Source organism: Eptatretus burgeri, chromosome 2, assembly GCF_056783735.1.
Source record: "Eptatretus burgeri isolate ZD-2024b chromosome 2, Ebu_testis_v1, whole genome shotgun sequence".
In the NCBI taxonomy this organism is placed as follows: domain Eukaryota; kingdom Metazoa; phylum Chordata; class Myxini; order Myxiniformes; family Myxinidae; genus Eptatretus; species Eptatretus burgeri.
The window spans coordinates 1,253,502-1,277,805 of NC_140962.1; the positions used below are offsets into that span (position 1 = coordinate 1,253,502).

At 45.8% G+C, this 24,304-nt stretch overlaps 1 long non-coding RNA gene across 2 annotated transcripts in view; it reads right to left on the reverse strand.

Moving 5' to 3' along the window:
- Positions 1-1,411: 1,411 nt before the first annotated feature.
- The window catches only part of LOC147031252 (uncharacterized), a 30,245-nt gene continuing 7,352 nt past the window's right edge, over positions 1,412-24,304 (reverse strand). The window contains exons 3-4 of one of the 2 annotated variants that reach the window (XR_015052535.1): positions 21,814-21,875; positions 1,412-1,890 (exon numbers count right to left, since the gene is read on the reverse strand). This is a non-coding gene — a long non-coding RNA (uncharacterized LOC147031252). Of the gene's footprint in view, positions 1,891-19,667; positions 20,057-21,813; positions 21,876-24,304 lie in introns of those variants that run through there. The other variant, XR_015052539.1, reaches the window with a different exon arrangement.

Consider the following 24,304-nt stretch of genomic DNA (forward strand, 5'->3'; position numbering starts at 1 on the left):
CATATCCAGTGGAAATGGCCTGAGAGATATGGTGAAGAAAACTGTCATGATCCTGGATGGTATTCTCTACTTAACTCTTCTTTCAACCAAGCAAGAGCAGTTTGTAATTCTTCTGGGGTAGCCATAATGTCAAAACAATGACAAGTATCAAATATACAGTGGTGGGAAAATCAAATCACCAGTATTACAGAACAGTTCCAAATTAAATTCAACACAAGCTGATAATGTAGATTTCTCTCACCAACTTAGCAGGAATTTTGACAAATTAGCTAAAAAGGCTGCTGCTGTGATTTTGCTTTGTTTATGGGCTTGTTGCTGTTCTAATTTAGGATATTCATGAAAGAAAGTTATTTTTTAAAGTTGCAAACGAGAGAGAAATGGTTCTAATCAGAGGCCACGGTTGCCGTCCTACGAGTTGCGAGGCAGAGTTATCTGTGGCCGGCGACTTCAGGACCGGAGGTCCGGTAAAGTGCCGAGGAGATCTCTGATGATAAATCCAGACCTGGGATCCATAACAATATATTTTAAGGTTAAAGAGCCATTAGAAAATGGGTGGCGATGTCCATTGGTCTGTTAACATTTCAGTTTTCTTGCCTCTCCCCCTTATTACGGGGACGATTATTTTGAAACTGGCCATCAGAGCTGCTCGGATCTATTATTTAATCAGCATTTTGCTGGCTTTCCTATATAGATTTAGATATAGAGATATAGAGATATAGAGATAGAGATAGACATAGAGATAGATATAGATATAGATATAGATATAGATAGAGAACATAATGAGTGCTGTGCAGCACTTTGTTATATCTGATGGGCCACAAGTGGAGTAATCATGCAGTAGTATTTCACGAACGATAGCGAGTAAATAGCAACACAAATACTCCGAGGGTTACCCATCTGATATCAAGAGTGACCGTACACAATGCCAGTTAGGACTTATATTTATGCCAGGGTCTCTAGAATGTAATTGTTTGGATGGAAAACAGCTTAGCTCTTCAATGCAAAATTTGCTCGATCGATGATGTCAAAATAGCGATTCCACACTCCAAGATGTCTGCCGTGAGTTTCACATGCCACTGGAGGAAATGACCAGCATGTCCATTCTACTGTATATTTCTATAGTCAAAACAGTCTATTAATGCACTGCGTTCAGTATTACTCTACTTTAACATTCCCCACGCAAGGCCGCCCAAATGGATCAACATCGATGTCAAAAACACTTGGAAAGCAGATGGCTGAAACATACTTTCTTACCTTTTCAAGGGTTTTGCTTGAAAATCGAAGTACAGGGAAAAGGGTTGACAAGATAATATAATAAATGGAACAAACTAAGCGAGTCAAAAGACAAAAAGGAAGAATGGTGATATGCAAATTTATATGCAAGAAGGAGAAATCAAATGCAAAACCTAACCAACTGGGCAACCCAGATCACACTTATACAACACAATAATGCAGGCAGAACTTCCCTTCGTCTCTACGATGCACAGTGTGGATGCAGGACACGATGCAGCCCACTTTAGAAACCAGGAGGGAGATGAGAGGCAGCAACGAAGGTGTCCAAAGATAAAGTAACAGCCACAGCAGGGCCAGCAATCAGTCAGCCTTCAACCAGGACATGTGGTCGTCTTCGTTCTTTTCCACAACGAGGTCTCCTGGTCGGCCCTTATTCTTCCTCTAAATACTGAGGTCTTTCTTCCCCTCTCAAAAGGCATGATGGCTCCTTCTCCTCTCCAAAGGCAGGGTGATACCAGCTTGGGTCTATCCCAAAGCCACCATAGACCACAAGAACATCTCCCTCACGAACTCCTTTGTGGACCATTTCCTCAAGCTTCTCTTGGTTCTCTTCTCTGGTGGACTGCAGTTCTCTTCTTCCTCTTGGGTGGAGTCCTCCTGCCCATGGAGCAGCCCCAATAAAAATTAATGTATTAGAAAATATTTTATTCAGGGCTTCACAGCCCACTGTGCTGCCATGACTGACACACTTGCCAGCGAGATCATAATTGGCCTCTTTGTACACGACATGTGTGCCTCTGTGATGGGAAGTCCTCAACAAGCTCTGCCTACAAACAAGAGGTATTTACGCATACATAATTAATCTGTCTACACTGTCTATGAATTATACTATGAATTATAGGCAGTATAATTATATACTGCCTCCTCAAGGTTACGTGTAACAAATTACTTATTCTGACAGATCCCTTTTGCATGGCAATCTAATTAAATCTACGTGAAACACACAGACCACACGATACTTATCACAGTCTAGCTCTTGATCCCTGCCCCCCCCCCCCTTTTCCACGTAACAGTACGTTTGTCCCTTTTTCAATTATTTATCATACAAAGGTTGAAATAATTGTACAAATACGATAATTATCGTATGTCTGACAACCCTGGGTCGGAGCATGGTGTCTTTTCCGCAAGTTGCCCAAGGGGCGAATTTGGTTTTCATCCAGGTCGGTGGATTGAAAACAAGGTTGAAGCTTTCTCTACTGATGGCTTTGAATGGCCTCCTGGGGGCTGTGGGTGCTTTCGAGGAGGAAGGCCATATGGTAGAGGGGATAGCCATGCTGATTGATGTGGCATTGATGGAGAGCTTGGTTCTGGTGGAAGTGAGAATTGTGAAAATGAGCACAATGGCTTGGGACTGAAAAAAAGGTATGGGGGGAGTATATCTCACTGGAGTCCCTATATTATATACCAGGAGTAGACATGATTCGTCCCAAAAATTCTGGTCGCCTGGTGCCACTGTTTCTGCCAATTGCTCATTGAGTGAGCACACGAGAGCTCATCATGTACAACAAATGGACAAGTTGTGCGTGTGTGTGTGTGTGTGTGTGTGTGTGTGTGTGTGTGTGTGTGTGTGTGTGTGTGTGTGTGTGTGTGTGTGTGTGTGTGTGTGTGTGTGTGTGTGTGTGTGTGTGTGTGGCAAGTTTTTTTTGTGGAGTGTTACTGGAGCTTTCTGATGTGGAGCGAATGTGATACACCTAAATGATCATCACAATCTCCTGAGTTGATTCGGCTCGTTAACTACAAATATTTCGGAAGAATTCCCATGTTTTAAATGCACACCATGTTAAGATGTATACTGCATGAAGCAGCTTAATAGGTAGTTCCATGGCATGGCATTCTAATAAAATAAAATAAAAAGCAAAACAATGATGACATTGTAACAAAACATATTAATACAAATAATATTAACAATAATTATAATAACAATAATAATACTAGACGACCCGTGAACCCGTTGGGTTCCCGTTGTGACAGCGTTTGTTTCAAAAATCATTTCAAAAAAAGAAAAGAAAAGATAGCTCCAGCGAACTATACCGCTGAGGTTGTTTGCATTGATCAAATAATCCCGAAGAGTACTTGACTGAATCTGGAATTGATTTTTTAATCATTTTTTTGTTGCTCGATTTTAACAAAATGCGATACTGCACACCGCAGGCAAATGGTGAGTAAGGTGGCCCTAAAATTTTTGTACTATTGTGTACTGTTTTGGCTGTATTTCAGGAACATACATACATAACATACAAGATGAGAGTTTTAGTAATATTTAGATAATAGTAGTATCATTTGGCAATAATAATCACAAACGTATACATGCCAGCCCTGGCACAAACTCATCTGGGCTTGGTGAAAGGCAAGCTAATGTTCAAGCAGTATGGCAGGCAGGTGTATACAAGGCCACGAAGGCCAATTAAAATTTGGTCTTATGGACCAACCGGATCACTCGTTGTTTTTACAATGACAGAATGCTTTGCCATTGGATGCACATATCGATCAGAGTGGAGTTTTAAAATGTGTAGATTCCCTGCAAATGCCAGAAGGTAATTTTTTGGGGGGAAGAATAAAGTTCGTCGTCTGAGATGGAGACAGACTTCAGAGTGGTTTATGTGCCAGGTAAGTTAGTGTCCCGTGTGTGGACAATTATGCGTGATCCTGTAATCATATTGTAGTCGGCATTCGGGTATGACTTGTAAACAGAAATAAATCATCATAGAAACATCTATAGATCATTTATGACATGTCAAGAACATCCTGGAACAGTTGCTTATAAGCAAACACATCAGTTGTTTGTCTGTAACTTGAGTTTGCTTACTTATTTATTCTAATTAGTTTAAGCATTGGAGTTAACATTGCTCAACAGTAAGTCACAGACTATGACATGGTTAATCCTTACTACAATTCACGGACCAGTGTTTGTGTGTTTTTTGTGTTTCTTATGCGACTCCTCCTACAGTTCTGGGCAGATTACATCCAGACTTGCTACATAGGATCAGCATGACCCCAATTCGTGTATCAGGGTGTTTTTATCTTTGCCAGTGGTAATGGGGGGGGGGGGGGGAGGGAGGCAAATTCTCCATGTAAATGTGTAGCATGTTCCTGTCCCCATGTTTTCCAGTGCAGGGAGGTGTTTTGAACTATAAGCAGAAGGTATGTTTTTGCTTCATGCACGTAACCCCGGTTATTTTTTTGCCTCTACAGAGCTGTCAGTTGCCTAGACACCGCCAAAATAAAGGTATGCATCAGAAGAACGTGTTGCCGGCTTGGAAGAAGATCGCCCATCGGGCTGGTACTCTGCCAGTTCCAAAATAATTAAGGATCCATTTGCCTTCAGCTTCACCTTGCAGTAAAGCCGTACACAGTATTGTATTGAAGGTTTGTTGAATCCAAACAACTTTGTAGAGAAATCGGAACAGTGGAAGGAAAATGGAGAAAACGAGAAGGGAGTAATGGAGTGTACTGTATTAGTGAGCTGTGGGAAAAGAGAAACCATGGAAGATGAGAGATTTAATGGGAATAGAAAATAATTCAGGATTACATTACATTCATTTTTTTAGTGCCACATTACTTATGTTAAATTAAATTAAGAGCTCGGAAAAAAAGAAACTTCCTCAGTTATGGCTCATCTCCATTTTAAAGCAGCCCTCTTCAATTCCTTCTTTGTTCTAAATTTCTTTTTTCCTGTTCTGTTTGATTACAATGAAAAACTTTCCCTTTCCATATCTTCTCAAGGGGCTGTCAGGATGGCATAGGCCTCAGGGTATGCACACTCGCCACAAAGCATTCTAGCATGGATTTAAATCTCTGCCCAGCTACAAACTGTCATCCCAGTGTTTCACAAGTAGGGTGATTCTTCAATGTGTGTAATGGATGGATATTATAAACGGGGTGTTCCGTCTGCCAGCATTAGTGGTTTAATTTGTTGTCTTTTACATGAGTTGGTGTCTATCTTTGAGTTGATGGAAGAAGTTAAAGCTTTGGGCCGGATGAACATGTGGGAGTATTGAAGGAGCTGGCAGAGCAGATGAGCATGATAGTAACATTCTACTTATCTGCTCTGCCAACATGAGCTCTTGTCATTGATGTATTGAAGGAATGCCTTTCCTTGTACAATGTGATAGCCATTGTTCACAAGAACAGCCACATCACTGATCCAGCCAGACTTCAACCGGTTGTCGGAATCCAAACTTTTCCATGCCTTCACATCTTCCCGGATGTAAATATAAGATAACTCGTATAAAAGCTCGTCAAAAAGACAGGTTGGAATTATTTTATTTGAAATATTCATGGAGACTGGATGATATGATGTTTTGTGGTGTTGCGGCCTGGGGTCGGGGCGAGAGGACGACGAGGGGGGTGAAAGCTATCTCGGGTTCCCACCAGACTCTCCGGAATCGCAGGCCATCGCACACAGATAACTCCGTGACGCGGCAGGTCGCTAATCGACCATAAATGCCAATAATTCAACCACGTGATCTGGAGTCTTTCGTCTGAGGTTTAAACAGTTACCTAATTACCAGGGAACACGCCCACGGTACACCTTGTCCGAACCGGATCACCTTACCGGGTCAGATGCAGCTGAGTGACACTGCCAAAGATTGCTCACTCTGCTGAGCGATCCCTCCTTGAGAGTTGGTGCATTGTATCCTGCTTGGTTACGGTGCCGAGCACAGCGCATGCACCGGTCCAGAGAATAGACGAGGCCACCAGGCGAGAGGAAGGGCGGTAGGTGGACCCAGCAGACGAGAAGGCAGGAGGTGGAGCCAGCGGTGAGAATCAGCAGGCGGGGTCAGGCGGGTGGGACAGGCGGAGCATCAGGGGAATGTAGAGATCACAGCTTTTGAAGCAAGGCGAGCGTGCCGAATGGCTTCGCGATCCGGCTTTTATAAAGGTCCATGGTGTAGGGTGGGGGCGACGACCCAAAGCGATGGTCGTCACCCGAATCGTGCACTCCCATTGGACCCAGGTCACCATGCGGCCCGGCCGCCATGGCTGGAAGCTGCCTCATTTTACATCGGGCGAGACATGGCTGAGCTGCAGAATTGTCCCGCTCCGAACCCGGTGATATGAATCGCCTTGCACCGAACTCCCGGGCCGTGCTCTGGCGACTGGCCAAGAGTTACGTTGGCCCCGCATGCCCATTCGGGCACCTCCGGTGCTCCGCAGTTGGTGACTGATCAATGCGCTTGTCCTGTCCGTACGCCATGCGGTCCAAGCAATCTGGGTCGTACAGCATGCATCTGCTTGGTGGCGGCTGCATCAAAGCGGAGGTGCGAGAAGATCTCTCCCGTTCACGGGAGATACTGGTGGCCGTGGTGGCGAGCGGAAATCAATGGTAAGATGCCGTTGTAAATCAGTGCACAGACCCGAATAAAGATGTGCGCCATGTGTGTCCCGTACAGTGCGATGGTAATTATCACGGGGCTGCGCACACGTCTTTTATTGCGCATGTCGTTATTACATAGCGGTGATCTTCACAGGCGACCGCCTGAGCGCGGAGCCAGCCCCGATCTGTGTCATGGATTAAAGGAAAGGATTGGATATAAATCAGGGCTGAAAAGAAGACATATAATTATTAGATGCAGATTCAAATGGGTAGAGGTTATAATAACTAGACGACCCGTGAACGCGTTGGGTTCCCGTTGTGACAGCGTAGAGGTAGAGGTACAGTGCGTAGAGGTTATCACTTTGCTGCACGCGTCCCGTGCAGACTGGTGGTGGAGTTTATTGTTGTGATTTTCACAGGCGGCCATCTGGGTGCGGTGCCTACTTTGATTTATTTCATGGATAAGAGGAAAGAGTTGGAAATAAGATAGAGATTGAAAGGAAAATGGAGATATAATTAGACCAAGCTTTAAGACCCACACAATGCACTTCCTCCAGTTTACCCATTATACATGAGGGAAAGGTCTAACTGCACGTATACTCATGAAATAACTGTCTGGGGATCACTGTATATTGGTGCTTTTGCTTTGGAGGTATGCGGTTTCCAGAACCGCTACAGTAGCAAGAAAAAGTGTTATTTTAAAACACTATATGTACATATGTGATGATGAATATTTGATTTTCTGGGACATTTCATTTTAAAGGTACAGCCTTTAAAATGAAACATCCCAGAACTTAAACTTTAAGGTACTTTATTTATTAGACATCCCAGGGACATAAATGAACACTTGTTTTACGCTGTGCGCGTTACACATCACATGCAGTGAATTTCACCTCCCTGCCTCTTGTCTTCTTCTTTCGGCTGCTCCCGTTAGGTGTCGCCACAGCGGATCATCCGTTATGATCCGCATACCGATTTGGCACAGGCTTTATGCCGGATGCCCTTCCTGACGCAACCCTGGTCGCCTCTTACGACACAGGGACAAGGATTGGGTTTCGCCATGATTCTGGGCTGCCCTACACCCTCTCATAGCGCGGCCCAACGCAGAGCGCCCGTCCTCAAACGATCCTCCAACCCAAGCCTCCGAGTAGCCAGATTACAGGCGCACACCACTACGCCCGGTACCTCCCTGCCTCTTGTATTTAATGTTATTTTTAAAACGTTTCTGTCCACTGCCGTTGAGTCTTGGTTTGCAAGTCACCATCTTCAATTCCAATAGAAGAGATGGAATTACTCTTTTATGAAAAATGTTTTTCAATTTTTTTTTTTTAATCCTTAAAAATAGACTGCAGTGAACACACAGTCGTGGTAAAAGATTGGCCTTGAAAGCCCTGCTCAAAATGCCCTTATGAAGGGGGACAGACAAATACACACATACACACTGTTTTATATAGGTAGATTAAATTTGAATAGAAAATGGTTGGAAAGTTCATCTTTCTTCTGGACCATGCTCTATTCAGCAATGCATGTGGGTCTGTGTTGCCTACAATCTGTAATGTTACAATATCGCTCCCTCGACAATGTGTCCAACATATTGACGTATCCAAGCTGCAGGACAGCTTCAACCGTGATTATTTGGCCATGAAAGCACACAAAGCACAATAACTCAACCAATTGTGAATGGACATTCGTCTTTTGTTTTTGGACTCCAATATGGCGGCAGTATTGCAAAGATGAATCTTGTGAATTCCTTCCCCATAATTGGTCTTCATGGGGCTCCAGACCCTGATAAATGATGAATAATGAAGATGGAGATGCATGGTGGTGACACATATTGGTGAGATCACTAAACAACCTCCATTAGTGAATTCAGAATTCATGAACTATTATTTCAATGAAAAATAAAGGGTTTCCTTCAGACCCCCTATTTCCCACATACATACAGTAAGGCACCAAATATTTGAAAAGTTGGATTTCAGAAGAGCTCGTTAAAATCAAAACATGCAAATATGATATCTGTTTATACATATTGTTGCGAATTCGCGCCCGCTGGCGTGCGAACGGCCACGTAACTCGAATCGCGGCACGTCGCCCACCGGACGGACAATTCTGTCGTGACCCTCTCGGACTAACGCCGGGAGCTAGTCACGGGTGGGCCTTTCGGCCTCACCACGATTGTGCCAATCGGCCCCCCCGTGGGATAGGGTTCGCCAAATTCGACTTACCTAAGTACCCACACGGAGGGTAGACTGGGCGATCGCACCTCGCCGCAGGTTGACTCCCGGCACGGGCCACTTAAGCGACCCGTGCCGTACTATCGGGATAACCAAGCGGTGTTATCGTCGGCCTCGACGGTTCCGATTAATTATCGGGCGTATTAAGCCCACTACCAACCCTTTACGTGAAGCAAGATGGAGATTCAATTCAAGAAAATACGAAGCGAAACGGGAAAACAGTTCAACATGATGCACATTTATTCCGCGGCACACGGAGAGCACACATATACAATTACAACAATTATGCACCAAAAGCAGATGTAACAAAAGAAACACAACAATGCAGATCTACAACCGACTATGCGTGCACACGGCAACACTTACACAGTTTTACTTTACAGACGGCGCCAACAACACATTTACTCAAAAGCAAAAGAAAAGGGTCACCTTCAAAGACAAGGGGGCAGACGGGGCCTGTGGGCCAATATTTGCGCGGGACCTGAAAGAGCGGTCAGGTCCGCAAGACCGGGTGGATCCTACCCGTGTCTTTGTGATGAGCCGCCAATGTGGTGGCGTGGCGGCGCCCCGACTCCGCGCTACTTCGCGGGTTTCGTTGGCACTGCTTGGAGTGGGGTGGGAACAGGGCCCCCCTTTTCGCACTATCTCAGCGCGGGGGGAAAAAAGGGGGGAATTGTTGATGCTCTGGGGAAAGAGGATAGCTGGCTTGCTTGGGTCCCGCGACGAGCGATTCCACTGCAAGCTCGTCGCCGACAGCTTGCTCGGCGGCTCGTCGCCGCCCTTGCCTCCCGACTCACTCCCCGCTCCTCCAAGGCCAACTCTGCGCTCAAACCGACTCGACCGCGCTCCAGGCTTCCTCTCTCTGCAGCTCCCCGACAGACTCCGAACCCCGACAGACTGCGAGCTCCACTCGGCTCTCCAACCTCTCCAGACTGACTCTTCTCAACTGACTGCCGCTGCCACACTCTGCTCTCCAAAACTGACTCTTCCCAAATTCGCCCCGCGCTTTATAGTCCGGCAGGAGAACCCATATGCAAATTTCTGGATCAGAACGAGCTCGGGGGTGGAGCCAAGCTCGCCCATTGGACGGAGAAAAAGGGGCGTGAGTCTCCCCTGATCCGAGAATTTGCATATCCCGATTCTACTCCGACGCGCCTGGAGGCGGGGCCAAACCGCCCCGCGCTTGCCGATTGGACGGATCAGAAGTGGGCGTGTATCATTGCTGATCCGAATTCTCCTCGGAAAGGCCGCACTTTGCACTCGCGGTTCGGCGCGCGTCCCGTACGAGGCCATGACAGCCTGACGCTCGGCGTTCACAAGTGGTGCGGGAATGGCCGCAGGAGAGGTGAAGGTGGTGGAGGGTTTGTTGTGGTGGTTTATGGCCATGGCGATGTTTGGAATGGCGGTGATGCGATGTTTGCGGGAGTGAGTTGTAAAGGTAAAGGTCGTGGCTGTTGGCGTTGTTTTTGTTGTGAAGCGGCGTTGTGGTTGGTGGTTGTTGTGTGATGGCGGTTGAGACGTGGTTGGTTCAAAATAAAGATAGAACAGAAAAACGGCTATCTCAAAGGGTCGCAGCCCGAATGAATCACATTTATTCCCTCTAAACAACGGGTTTGGGGCTGACTACACATGTACTTACAGAGATATCTCACCTACGGGACCTGAATGGTGGTTTGCAAATTTCCTCAACCACAACAATACACACACACACACACACACACACACACACACACACACACACACACACACACTTCTTCTTCTTTCGGCTGCTGCCGTTTGGGGTCGCCACAGCGGATCATCCGTATGATCCGCATAGTGATTTGGCACATGTTTTACGCCGGATGCCCTTCCTGACGCAACCTTGGTCACCTCTTATGACACAGGGATATGGTACACCTATTTTAACCGGGCTATACACCGGCCCAGTATACTGGTACTCATTTCGCCGACCCCGGAAGGATGACAGGCTGAGTCAACCCCCTGGTGTATTAATTCAGTGGCCCAACGGGGCTTGAACTCAGGACCTTTTGGATCCCAAGCCGCTGCCCTCACCACTGCGCCAACACCAGGTGTGTATATATATATTGTTGCGGATTCGCGCCCGCCGGCGTGCGAGCGGCCACGTAACTCGAATCGCGGCACGTCGCCCACCGGACGGACAATCCCGTCATGACCCTCTCGGACTAACGCCGGGAACTAGTCACGGGTGGGCCTTTCGGCCTCACCACGATCGTGCCAATCGGCCCCCCGCGTGGGATAGGGTTGCTCGCCAAATTCGACCTACCTAATTACCCACACGGAGGATAGACCGGGCGATCGCACCTCGCCGCAGGTCGACTTCGGACACGGGCCACTTTAAGCGACCCGTTCCGTACTATCGGGATAACCGAGCGGTGTTATCGTCAACCTCGACGGTTCGATTAATTATTGGGCGTCTTTAGCCCACGACCAACCCTTTACGTGAAGTAAGATGGAGATTCAATTAGAGAAAAGACGAAGCGAAACGGGAGAAACAGTTCAACATAAAGCACATTTATTCCGCGGCAAACGGAAAGCATACATATACAATTATACACCAAAAGCAAATGTAAAAGTGACACGGCAATTCTGCACAAAAAGCAAATGTAAAAGTGACACGACAATTCTGCACAAAAAGCAAATGTAAAAGAGAAACACAATGCAGATCTACTACCGACTACCGAGCACACGGCAACACTTATACAGTTTTACTTCACAGACGGCGCTGACAACACGTATACTCAAAGCAAAAGAAAAAGGGACCACCCTCAACGATGAGGGGGGCAGACGGGCCTGGGGCCGAGACCGCGTCGAGCCTACCCGTCTGATGATGAGCCGCAAAATGGCGGTGGCGCCCCGACTCCGCGGGCCTCGCTGGCACTGCCTGGAAATGGGGTGGGAACGGGGCCCCCTTTTCACACTATCTCAGCACGGGGGGAAACAGGAGGGGGGTTGTTGATGCTCGGGGGAATGAGGATATCTCGCTGGCTTGGGTCCCGCGACGAGCGTCTCCACCGCGACCTCGGTCGCGTTACCGGCCTCCCCTCTCCGCAGCTCCCCGACTCTGACACGAGCGCCCTCTCGACTGCCTTCGCCGCCGCCACCTCTCCAACTCTCCCACTCTCCTCAACTCCGTCCAACTGCTTTCTCTGACTCTTCTCTTCTCAACTCTCCTTGACTGACTCAACTACTGCCTTTTCGGCGAGCGAACGCGGCCCTTTATAGCCCCCGGGGCTTCGCTCCTTCACCTTCGACCCTTCACCTCTGGCTGGCTCCCCATTGGACAGAGAAAAAGTGGACGTGAATGATTTTTGATCCGCGAATCTGCATATAGCGATTATACTCCGACGCACCTGGAGGCGGGGCCAAATCGCCCCACGTTCGCTGATAGGACGGAACAGAAGTGGGCGTGAATCGTTTTTGATCCGATTTCTTGGAAAGGCCGGCGCCTTTGCTCCCGCTGCTCGGTGCGCACCCTGCACGAGTCCAGGATCGGCGCCCACAAGCGGCGCAGGAATGGCGGTGATGCGATGGTTGCGAGAGCGAGATGTGACGGTAAAGGTCGTGGCTGTTGTTGTGAAGCGGCGTTGCGGTTGGTAGTTGTTGTGTGATGGCTGTTGAGATGTGGTTGTGGTGGTAGTAATGGCGGCTGGTCCAAAATAAAGATAGTAAAAGAAAAACGGCTATCCTGAAGGGTCGCAGCCTGAATGAATGACATTTATTCCCTCTAAACAGCGGGTTTGGGCCTAACTACACATATACTTACAGAGATATCTCACCTACGAGACTTGAATGGTGGTTTGCGAATTTCGTCAACCACAACAATATAAACCGTCTCCCCCACCAGGTTTTCTGGTGAGGAGGGTGTTTGGATATGGACACCCAGCAGGATTAAAAACAAAACCTGTCAAAGGGCGGAGGAGCTCCTTGTGAGCCAACGGCCATCCATATCTAGTGCCCAACTGTGTCTGCGGACGTCCTCCTGCAGTTGGGTTACTTCTTATTAGGAGGTTGGTGGCAGGATTTGCACTCCAGCCACCGTAAAACGCTTCATTCCGCAAAACGCAAAAACGCAAAAAAATCTGAAAACCCACTCCGTGGGAGTACCTCCTGTGCAGCTTCCCTTCGCAGGGCAGCTCACCGGATGATGGGATTGGGGCAAAGCCTTCGGGACCCCCAATCTTTGATAGGAGGGAAACCACGGGGTAACATCCCTGGGTCAGATTGCGGGAGAGTGTGTCGGAGTGGTGCTGAGGTGTCGTCCACCAGACGGCGGTCTCCTTGGGTTAACCTGAGGCGGTCCCTTCGGGTGGGTGCCTGGAATGTCCTATCCCTAAGAGAGGATGATCACCTGTCTCTGTTATCATCTGAGCTCAAGCGTTTGGACATCGGGATTGCAGCTCTCTCTGAGGTTCGGAGACCGGATTGCGGCGAGATAATGGTGGGTGGTTACACCTACTATTGGTCTGGTCGCTCTGATGGTTACCATACCCAAGGAGTTGCTGTAGCTGTGGCCAATAAGCTGACCCCAATGATAATTGAGGTAACACCGGTCAACGAGCGTATTATGAGATTAAGGATTCGTCACTCCTTAGGTGTCATTTCCCTGGTCTCTATTTATGCTCCGACTGAGGCGAGTGATCTTACCGTGAAGGATGCATTCTACGCCACACTCGAGTCTGTGGTTGATCAGTGCCCCAGACGAGATACACTTCTAGTCTTGGGGGATTTCAATGCATCGACTGGAACTGATAGGGATGGTTATGAGGTGTGTGTTGGTCCCCATGGGTCAGGAACTATGAACCAGAATAGCACTAAGTTCCTTGACTTTGCAAGAAGTCATGGACTTAGGGTGGCTGGTTCATGGTTTCAGCGCCCGCAAGCTCATCGCTGGACTTGGTATTCCAACGCTGGCGGTGTGGCAAAGGAGATTGACCATGTCCTCATTGACGGTCGTTGGAGGATGATCCAGAACTGCAGGGTCTACCGGAGTGCTCAGTTCCTCAATACTGACCACAGGCTTGTTGTAGCAACTCTAAAGCTGCACCTTAAATCCTGGAGAATGGTACCATCCCAGCCTAGGCTGGATGTTGCCAAGCTCAGGGATGAGAGAGTAGCTGAGGAGTTTGCGAACAGGCTGAGTGGACACTTGGGGGTCTGGGTGCTTTGGGGGTCCTGAAGAGTTGTGGAGCACCTTCAAGACCACCGTCCTTGATGTTGCCGGTGGATGCCTTGGAGTTCACCGCAGGGCAAAGAAGAATTTTGTCTCTCAAGGGACACTGGATACCATTGACCAGAGTCGCAGGGCCAGGCTGAATGGCAGAGCTGAGCTGTTCAGGGAGCTGAGGCGTAAAACTGTACGTGCACTGAGGGTGGACAAGGAGGCCTATGTGCGAGGAATCTGTGAGGGGTAGAGCATCACCTGTGGACAGGTGATTCTCGTCCCGCTTACAGGGGAATTCGCGCATTACGTTCATCCAAGCCCATCCCTCGGAGCACTGCAGTTCGAGCAGAGAGTGGTAGGCTCTTGACAGAGGAGTCTGAAGTGAAGGCCCGCTGGGCCGGTTACTTTGAGCGGTTGTACCAGGCTGATCCCCCAGCTGTCGAGTTGGACGTCAAGGGTGTTACAATCCCTGTTGCTGACCCTCGAATCAACTGTGGTCCACCATCGCTTGTGGAAACACGGGCTGCGGTGAACCAGTTGAAACGGGGCAAAGCTCCAGGGATCTGTGGCATCCATGCTGAACTTCTCAAGGCTGGTGGAAATGCTGCACTCGTGTCGTTGCATGCAGTTTTGTGCTCTGCCTGGAACACAGGCATCATCCCAACTGACTGGAAGAGGGGCCTTGTTGTCCCTCTCTGGAAAGGGAAGGGTGATCGCCAAGACTGCAACAACTACCGAGGGGTGACGCTGCTCTCAGTGCCGGGCAAGGTCTTTGCTCGGATAATTCTTGATAGGGTTCGCCACCATCTGCTTGAGCACCAGCGTCCAGAGCAGTCAGGCTTTACACCAAAGAGGTCAACGATTGACCGTATCCTTGCTCTTCGTGTCCTCACTGAACGCAGACGAGAGTTTCGGCAGGGGCTGCTTGCAGCCTATGTTGATCTCTGTAAAGCGTTCGATTCAGTGAATCGGGATGTCCTCTGGAGGATTCTTGGTCTTCGTGGGGTGCCACCGAAACTGATCGATCTGATGTCTGAACTCTACTCTGGTACTGAGAGTGCTGTGAAGTGTGGTGGTACCGCCTCTGACTTATTTCCAGTTGTTACTGGAGTTCGTCAGGGATGTGTACTTGCCCCCACACTTTTCAGCACTTGTATGGACTGGATTTTTGGGAGGATGTCGGAGAGATCAAGTTGCGGTGCATCGTTTGGCAATGTCAAGATCTCGGACCTTGATTTTGCAGATGATGCAGTCATCTTTGCGGAGACTTTAGACATCCTCTTGGGGGCCCTCGAGGTGCTGAATGAGGAGTCGGAGCCGTTGGGATTACGGATTTCTTGGGTCAAAACAAAGATCCAGGCTTTCGGTGACATCTTGGATGCTGCTGTCCTGTCTGTGTCTGTTTGTGGTGAGGATGTTGAGGTCGTGGATAGATTCACTTACCTTGGCAGTGATATTCATGTCTCCGCAGGTTGTGAGCCGGAGGTCAATAGACGTCTGGGTCGGGCCTGGGGAGTCATGGATTCACTGGATCATGGGGTGTGGCGCTGCCGGTACCTGTGCGGGAGGACGAAAGTCCGAGTCTTCAGGTCCTTGGTACTTCCAGTCTTGCTCTATGGGTGCGAGACTTGGACTTTGACCAAGGATCTGAGACGGAGACTTAATTCCTTTGGTACCAGGTCTCTTCGGAGAATCCTTGGCTATCGCTGGTCGGATTTTGTGTCCAACGAGCGGTTGCTGAGAGAGACTCGGATGAGATTTGTTACCTGCATAGTCCGTGAGCGTCAGCTGCGGCTGTATGGACATGTGGCTCGTTTTCCTGACGCTGATCCTGCTCACCAGATTCTCTCAGCGAGGGAGTCTCATGAGTGGAGGAGGCCAGTGGGCCGACCACGTGCCTCATGGTTGCAGCAGGTTGACCATCATCTCAAGGAGATGGGGATGGGCCTGGCATCTGCCTGGGGGATGGCCAGACGGAGGCCCCTGGAGTACCGGCGGAAAGTGGACGCAGCGACGCGCTGTTCTGGCACATGCTCCCATACCTGACCTGACCTGACAACAATATATACTGTGATAAAAAAAAAAAGGTTTACGTACCAAACCACGACAAATGCTCTACTTTATTGATTAAAAATGATGTAGCAATGCCTCTGTAGATGTAGCCGGAAGACGAAACACTTCTGGTGATGCTGATCACGAAAAACGAAATGGAAATGGAGAGTAGGAAGGGTGGTGAGCGCTGAGTTAACGTGTGTGCGCCTTGGCACACACATGGCTGTAAAGTGCTTCCATCGCCTTGGAGAAAGCAAAGGAAGATGAAAGAAGGAAGTAAGGAGAGGGAATAAGGAAGAATGAGGGAAAATGAGGGTGTGATGAGAGATTGTAACTGTGACAGGGCAGGAGGAGAAGCGCTTTATCAGACCTGTCAAAACAAAGTCGTAAATCGTTCACGTGCGAACCATCCACAGCATGAGCGAATATTTGATGTTAAAATATAAATTGTTCAGAAGGAATTTGGCCTTATCGAGGCTGGCATTCGCAAGGAACAATTGAATATTTTTTTTTTAATCTTAATGGAGAAAAATGCATAATAGCATCCGAAAAGTGGGTAAATATATAATGTTTAAATTTTTTCGTTGAAAATGAATATTTGATTTTCACATGGGCCTTTTTTTTCTTTTTTCTTTTCTTTTACTGTTGTAGAGCTAATCTCTGCCTCGGATGGATTGAGGTGCCAGAGCAACACTCCGGTGCCCTCCGGCAGCACTACGCCTCAAAACTGCTATCATTCAGATGCTGATTACTTTCCTGTACTGCAAAGGATTTAATGCATATACCCACAAAGTGTTTATCCCATATGTATTGCAGGGCAACTTTGAAATGTATCAATCTATCATGCCAAGATCTTGTGTGGAATAGCAAAATAGCAGATTCCCTGAAAGGACAGACAGAGCAAAGCGAGGAAAAGGAGTGCAAAGGCATGTTGCAGTCAGGGTTGCAATCATACCAGGAATCTGGAAGGACTTCCTTCATGTAGTTAGGGAATTTTAGCAAATTGTATTGACCATCTGTGAAAAAATTGCTTACCAAAAATTTATTCACTGACGTATTCATCTAGGTGTCTACTAACACCTATCAATTAGTGCAAACCCAAATCCTTGTGGAAAATTCTGGGGAGCCAATCAAAGTTCGGGTGCTCAGAGGGCCTGCACGAAAAAAAATAATAATAAAAAAAAAAAATCGGAAAAATTAACTTTTGCCAATATTGACTTGTGGGATGTCTAACTAGGGGTTTTTTGAGGTGCTGAATTGATTCCAACCATTATATTTGAGGAAAAATGAATCCCTGGCCGTAAAATATTGATACGATATATTTTTTGATATCTCAGACTGTGTTTTGCAGTAATTTGGCTCAATTGATTCAGATTGTTCAAATTGTGCTGAAACCAGCATGCAACATTTTTGAAACCACTGCTATATTGTTGGTCATACTTGTGCTCATGCTCGTGCTCAGTAGAATTCTCCGGTAGTCTAAACAGAGGCCACTTTCGGAATGAGTCTTCTCATAAGTCTTGGGTTCAGACTCTGAACCACTTCTCGTTCATTCACCAAGAGCTAGAAAGAAACATGGTCAAATGTGGGGTACCTGTCCACACCGACGTTAAAAGAGCCCAAATGAAGAGAGATAACGATTCTGTCAACACCATAGTTGGGTGGTTGGAGGAAGTCAACCCTTTCAATGCCACACGGGACAAGAAGACTCTGGTGTCCTTCTCAACTGGGTTCAGCAGCACTCCCGAAGACCAAGTCAACGCTGATCAAGCAGAAGAAGTTGGCAGAGCCATACAGGCTAAGATGGATGGGAAAACTGTTGTGGATGCAATGGTAACCAAACACAAGGTCAAATCACTTGCAAGCCTCAGATCTGGACCCAAAGTCAATGGCGAGAAGCTGGTCATTGACTCACTAAAGCTATTCAACCGCCTCATTGTCATCAGTGAGCGTGAAGTCAAGACCAAAGAAGCTTTGCGCTTTGAGTTGACGCCAAAACCGATGTCACTGTTTGACAAAAATCAAAAGTTGCGAAAGCCAGACAAGGCTGCCCTAGCAAGGTCCCTGAAGGCATGTGTGGCACCTGTCGAACAACCCCCCTGCACAAGCCTTGTGGTTGATGGTGGATGGCTCCTGCACAATGTCAAGTGGGAGGCTAACCTTTCTTGGAAGGATGTTGCCTAGAGCTACCTCCGGTTTGTGAAATCCATGGGGAGCCATCGCCTCCGGATAACGGTGGTCTTTGACGGATATGGCAGTTCCACCAAGGACCATGACCACTTGAGACGAACAAACAATGCATGCCGTGACATTCAGATTCGTCGGGATCTCAAAATCATCATTGCAAGAGAAAAGTTCCTCGATAACAAGAAGAACAAAGCCCAGCTCGTTCTGCTCCTTGCTGAGACATTTAGTAGGAATGGAATCAGTGTACAGCAATGCTCCGATGATGCCGACACCTCCATCGTCCGCGAAGCTCGAGATGAGGCAAGAGAGTCCCCTGTCGAGGTGAGGGCTGAGGACACAGATGTCCTGGTTATGCTGATTCATCATGCTGCAGACCATCCGATCTTCCTCACGACAGCCAAAGAAACATCTTACGATGTCGGAAAGATCCGGGAGGCCCTCCCAGAGATATACCGGAGGTATCTCATCTTCTTGCACAGTTTCTCTGGCTGCGATACAGTGTCTGCAATTTTTGGGTTTAGCAAACCAACTTTGCTAAGCAAGCTCTGCAAGACTGATGAAGCAGAGAGGGCAATGGACGTGTTTATGGACATCCGAGCTGAGAAAGGTGATATCATTAAAGCAGGCTGTGATCTTTTCATGCTCATGTTCCATGGGAAATCCTCCAAAGACTTGGAAGACTTGAGATTCGACATCTTCAGCAAGCGAGCTGCTACTGGGAGCATAAAACCTGAGAATCTCCCCCCGACAACAGGAGCTGCAGCACAGCACTCTCTCCGAGCTTACCTCCAGACTAGAGACTGGCTGATGCTGCAAAGTCCATCGTTGGATACCCGGGACTATGGATGGCAACTCACTGAGCAAGGATATGCACCAGTCCCTTCTACAGACCCCATTGCACCAGACTACCTCCTGACGTGTGCCAGCTGCAACTGTGCGGGGGACTGTAGCTCACTCAGGTGCTGCTGTAAAAAGCAAGGAGTCAAGTGTATTTCTGCTTGTGGCATCTGTCATAGTAACTCTTGCCTGAACATAAACCAGCTGGATGACAAGAGGAGTGAGGAAGATACTGGGGAGTTTGATGAATAAGGTTGTAAAAGCTGATGAAGCAACATTTCCATTGAGCACAGTTCTGTTAAAATGTCAATAAAATACATTTTATATGATCAAGGAGTGTTTTTTTTTTCTCAAATCTAATGGTTGGAATCAATTCAGCACCCCCAAAAAACTCCTAGTTAGACATCCCACAAGTCAATATTGGCAAAAGTTAATTTTTCCGATTTTTTTGCGCAGGCCCTCTGAGCACCCGAACTTTGATTGGCTCCCCAGAATTTTCCACAAGGATTTGGGTTTGCACTAATTGATAGGTGTTAGTAGACAGCTAGATGAATACGTTAGTGAAGAAATTTTTTGGTAAGCAATTTTTTCACAGATGGTCAATACAATTTGCTAAAATTCCCTAACTAATGTAGACAGCACCAATAGTGAGCTATTCAGCTTCTCCCAAATTCACTCATCTAGTCATTTGATGAGGCAGACAAGAGACTTGTTGTCACAGATGGAGAGCAGGTTCTCAGTACAGCACCACAACTGTTCTTCCCAAACTTGCCCCATGCAACCACGAAGAGGCAGGCACCCATATCAGAGCAAACGGGGATGAAGGGTTAATCTTTTTAGCTCTGATGAAGGGTTAACGCCAGGAACATCTGCTTCTCCTTGCTTCCCACAGTGATTAGCATAACTCAATCAACGTTCTGTTGATTCCATCCATTGTCTGTCCACCTATGCAGACTGACACGAAGCTTCATGAGCAAGACTAGTTATTCATTCTACATCATTAATAGCCTCGTTAATCAAAAACATTTTGACCAGAAGGGTGCTCATTCATAGATATCAACTGAACAATAAATCATTAGCATCCTATGCAACAGATTGTTTGCTAATTTAAACAGGTTTGATGTTTCTGTTTACCAGATAATTTCACAATAATTTGTTATTCCACTCTCCTTGTTATCTCAAGTGCTTTCATCTTGCTCTTCAGCAATGTGTGAAAGCAAAAAAAGAGCTGATTATGGGTGTTGATTATCAACACTATCATGATAATTCCCCTTGAAAACTCATTCATCTTCATACTTTATTAACTCTTCTGATTTTTGTTTTAAGCCTGCTGAGGCAAAATAATGCCAAGGATTTTATATATATATATATATATATATATATATATATATATATATATATATATATATATATATATATATATATATATATATATATATATAAATATACATATACACACATACATACACAATACACATACATACATATATGCATGCTGGTTGTTGTCATGCAATTCCTATAGTTCACCTTCAAATAACAGAATATGACTGTCTAATCCTGTGAAGAGGACTCAAATTATAACCTGATGTTCCCACAAACATCGCAGAGTTGCCTACTTGACAAGAAGGCAATGAAATGAAAATAAGCTCTCATAAAACCGAGATTTATGTTAAACCATTAGGTGAGTCGAGCACTGGTATTAATTAAGAAACCTGTGAAGCGATTTTAGAAATGTTAAAGAAAGAAAGAAAGAGTTTAGGGGTGGGGATGGTACAAGAGACAGTGGCTCTTCATACAATGATCCCTCAGCTTTCACTCACAAAAAAAATTGTACCTTGGAAACCCTTGACCTAAAACCTAATTTGCAGCTGCACTAATGTACCGTGAATAACGAAGCTTCTGAATATCCACTTGCACCCCAAGGTCCAGCCATAGTGAATTTAAAATGCGAACAAGCGTATCTACCTCTATTACAGCACAACTTAACTATCACTTTCTCCATTTGCATTCCCCCATTCAAAAATATTCATGCTCACCTTACTCATAATATGGCATCAGTCCAATTATTTTTTTTTAAAACAAGTTCCCTTACAAGAAAATTTGATGCAGGAAGTGGCCAATAGGCCCATGAAATCCTGCACTGTTGTTGTCAACCAATGGTTGGCTTGTCCATGCTCCATCCCTTTTAAATGCTGAGCATCAAGTAAGGAAGCACCATTTTTAAGTCTTTGGTATGATTCAGCCAGGATCTGAACCACTGACCTCCTAGACTCAGGGTGGACGCTCTAACCATTATGCTACTGAGGCTGGTTTTTACAAATGCTATAAACTTCTACTTCCACTCTGTCTTTTCAACCTTTTAGCATAATGTGATTCCCCTATTTTCTACCAAATTCAATAATTATGTTGAGCTTTGTCCAACCATCCATTGAGACCATACTCTGTGCTGAGCATCGGTGCTGCCTCAGCAGACTCCTTGGCTATTGGGCACAATCCTGGACTGGTCGCCACTCCAACACAGAGCTTTATCCTTTCCCATCAACTGGCATTTTGAGATCACTTTTCAGGGATTGTTAGTCTTCTTTGTGTGAAAGGAATATCAGCTGTCTAATAGATCTAACTTTTAAATATCAACATCTTATATGAGATAAACAACTACACATTGAAAATACTATCTATCATGCTATTATAATAGTCCCAATTAATCCCACCTTATTGTAGGGTCATTCACATCAGTTCTCCACTGGATACAACAGTTGTCCACTGGATCGAACTGAAAAAGCATAGCAACAAATGATCGAGTTATGACATGGTTGATCAATCAAGACATATGCTCAGTATTCTCAGCAGGATCAGCTACCCAGTTAATTCCCCAAAAGATCACTTCTTCCAGCCAGTAATCCAGCAGACATGGAAAATGAGGCAGTAATGCAGAGGATAAAGACACTATTACAGAGAGCTTCAACAAAGCCAGGACTCTATGTACTTGCAAAACTGACTTTACAGTTGTTTACAAACTGAGAGAAGATAATTCATAATGAATGACATTCATAAATAACAAACAGCTCTTCCTCAGCTGTTCTTGAACCGCATGTGGTTGCACTCAATAAGCTTTTAATTGCCACTAATAAAACCAAACTCTTTCTTCATATTTCAGTGGGTGACAAAGATGAAAAAGTATTTTATTGACACCACATATGCTTTAGATTAAACAATAATTCTGGAAAGGGGGATGATTTCTTAATCCAGCAGAAAGGAATTCTATGGATGAAAGCAGGAGATTAAAAATGAAAGATATCCACACAGCAATGTCACAAGCTACAGGCAGTCACAAGATAGTTAGTCTGCAAAGATTGCATTAACATGAGTCTTGGATGGAAAAGTTTTGGGCTTAATGTTTTCATCAATAAAGGTGAAATAAAACAAGAAAAAGAACAATTGGAGATTGCAGACCTGATCCAGAACTTGTTTTCCCAGGACTTTGTGTCGTTTTGTGTGGTGTTTTTCAGTAATTAATAAGAGACATAACTAAAACTGCCATTTTATAACTGCTGGCAGTGATGACCGAGTACCAAGATGTCCCGCTTTGATGCAACCCCGCCATTGATCGGACACCTGACCCATGACGTTTATAGTTATTCAATTTAATTCAGAATGGGATTAAAATAAATTAAATTCAAATCAAATGGAAGACCAAAGAGGTACAGTCATGCAATGGCGTCATCAGAAGGAAGCAGAACAAGCAAAAAGAAAAGATGAAGTCATCAGGAGGAACCTGGAGAGGATACACATTTCAGCTGCTACTCCTCCACCCTCAAACCAATCCAAGCACAGCCAAGTGAGCATTCTTCAAAAAAATTAAAAAGAACCCTTATTCAAAAAATTAAATAATTCTGACTGCCAGACCATGTGTCCGATCAGGTTGAAATTTAAAACATATATCCCCCCCATCCTGACTAGATCATAATTGCGAAGTTTCACAACCAAAAATAATTTTTTAAAAGATTTTTGCTCAATCCAATATGGCTGCCAGACCTTGTGACATCAATTATTCGTGAATACCCTTGTATCCCCAAGGCTTGGTGACTATTTGTGTGAAGTTTCCCCTCAATCTGTCCAGCCATTCTGGAGAATAAGATATTTTTATAGGTTTTCAGGTAAATCCAATATGGCTACCAAACCATATGTGTGAACGTTTTGTTCATCATGAATAGGCAGTCATACATTTAAGGGTTCACCTCGATCTGTTTGGCCATTTCAGAGGAGAATTTTTTTGAAGGCTTAAAACAAACAAACAAAAAAACAATATGGTTGCGAATCACGTGACCGATGATATTTGTTGTTTTTTTTCTGTGGACCAATATATCCCCAAATGACTCAAAAATTTTCATACTGATCGGATGTAATGTTCTACATATGCAATGACGACGTTATAACGAAGACACCAATGATGTTATAAAAATAAATTACCCTTATTTCCCATGAGGAGTACTTTCCATGTGCCAAGTTTCAATATTTTCCTTGGTGCGGTTTCAGAGATACAAAGTTCCAAAGTTTTTCCATTTTTCCAACTTGGCCACCACGCCACGTGAACTATGATGTCATAATTATCAATAAAACATTCTGTACGAGTAGCCACTCTTATGGTGAAAATTTCGTCTCAATCCAATAAGTGATTGCGGAGAAAAACATTAAACTTCTGTGGAGACAAACAAATGAAAAGTCACTCAGAGAGTGGCACTCGGTAGAAAACAAACCTCCGCCAGGCTGAGCAGGTTACATTTTGTATCCCACTGAGAGGTCAGATCTCAATCCGGACCTTAACCAAACTCGAATCGGCTTGTTTTTGTTTCCTATCCCACTCATCCACCCCGTTTTGTCATAAATCGTGAACAACTTTTTGAAATATCATGACATACATAGTTTTTGGCCCCATCTCTCAATGGTGAAGAATCACTTGAAAAATTCTCAGATGCGTATCCGTATCTGGATCTTCACCAAAATTAAGCGTTGCTGTCCTTGGCTGGTCACAAACACACACACACAAAAAATTAAAAACGATTGCTTGAAAACTGTGGTCAAAATTGTGTGACAAACAGACAGACCGACCGACCGACAAACACGACAGACCAACATACTTGGCAAAAATTATTTTTGTCAAGTAACAAACAAACGGACCCAAACACAATACCCTCTCCTCTG